The sequence below is a fragment of the Perognathus longimembris genome, chromosome 7 (genome assembly GCF_023159225.1).
Source record: "Perognathus longimembris pacificus isolate PPM17 chromosome 7, ASM2315922v1, whole genome shotgun sequence".
NCBI lineage: Eukaryota > Metazoa > Chordata > Mammalia > Rodentia > Heteromyidae > Perognathus > Perognathus longimembris.
In genome coordinates this window covers 35,324,465-35,324,802 of record NC_063167.1, presented here as the reverse complement: position 1 = coordinate 35,324,802, position 338 = coordinate 35,324,465, and positions in this window count along the sequence as shown.

Below are 338 nucleotides of genomic sequence, written 5' to 3'. Positions count from 1 at the left end.
TTCCGCCGCGGCAGGGGCGGCCCCGCCCACGCGGGGGCCCGCCCACCAGAAGCCACACCCCCACCGGCTGGGGCCACGCCCACTTCCCGGGCGCGCCCAGCCTAGCCGGGCTGCGGCTGCCCGGACATCTGCGTGACTCATCTCGCCGTCCCTCCCTCGAGGCGGGGACATCCAGTCCTGAAATCCCACCCTTCTCCTTTTACAGGGCAAGATCGTAATGACGCCATCAGAAGAAAAAGAACCTAAACAAACCTGAGTCTTGGTTTCTGGGAGACCTTAGACTTTCTAGGTGGACACCTGTGTCTTCACACCTCCTAGATTTATTTCACCAAGACAGT